The 615-nt window shown below is 41.1% G+C and overlaps 2 protein-coding genes across 3 annotated transcripts in view; one reads left to right on the forward strand and one right to left on the reverse strand.

Annotated features, from left to right (window-relative positions):
• Positions 1 to 615, forward strand: part of LOC122360976 (mannosyl-oligosaccharide 1,2-alpha-mannosidase IA-like) — a 289,954-nt gene that overhangs the window by 97,522 nt on the left and 191,817 nt on the right. The window lies entirely within an intron of this gene.
• The window catches only part of LOC122360302 (mannosyl-oligosaccharide 1,2-alpha-mannosidase IA-like), a 27,535-nt gene that overhangs the window by 6,957 nt on the left and 19,963 nt on the right, over positions 1 to 615 (reverse strand). The gene's annotated exons all lie outside the window — the stretch shown is intronic.

Below are 615 nucleotides of genomic sequence, written 5' to 3' on the forward strand. Positions count from 1 at the left end.
ATTTTTTCAATTTAGCTACATTTTATATATTTTTTTTATTAATATTATTAATTTTTACACTTCTACATACTGTAGCTAGTCATTTAGTATGTTTATTTCAACTTGACATCAACTCATTTCTACTTTTTAATAGATTTTGAACTTTTTTACCTTCAAAAAGCAATCTTTCTGAGCGAGATGCTCCAAACGGCGCTCGGACGCTGGAGATGATGCAGCTATTAATCGCTTGAAACACAGTTTTGTGTGAGAGCGCTTCTTAAAGTGCTTTGAAATGCATATAAAAGCGGCGCGTATTACGGTAGGAGGGACGTTTATGCATGAGATGTTTTATGTATAGCGTGAGACAGAATTGAAGTCGAGCCTCATTGGGATTCTGTCGAGATTCTTTGCGTATAAATCTGGCGAAGCCATCTCGGAGTCTCCTCCTCGGCGTTGTTTTCATGCCCGTACCTCTTTAGAGAAGCTCATTGCTTGCTCATTGCGAAACTCGCTTCTCCTCTGGCTTTGCGCATCTTTTGCGTCGTCAAACCCACTTCGAGGGCAAGGCAAACGCGCCACATTGGTGCGAACGTTTCGGCTTTTCCCTGTCGAGCCGATAAAGCACTTGATGCTTGA

The sequence above is a fragment of the Puntigrus tetrazona genome, chromosome 16 (genome assembly GCF_018831695.1).
Source record: "Puntigrus tetrazona isolate hp1 chromosome 16, ASM1883169v1, whole genome shotgun sequence".
In the NCBI taxonomy this organism is placed as follows: domain Eukaryota; kingdom Metazoa; phylum Chordata; class Actinopteri; order Cypriniformes; family Cyprinidae; genus Puntigrus; species Puntigrus tetrazona.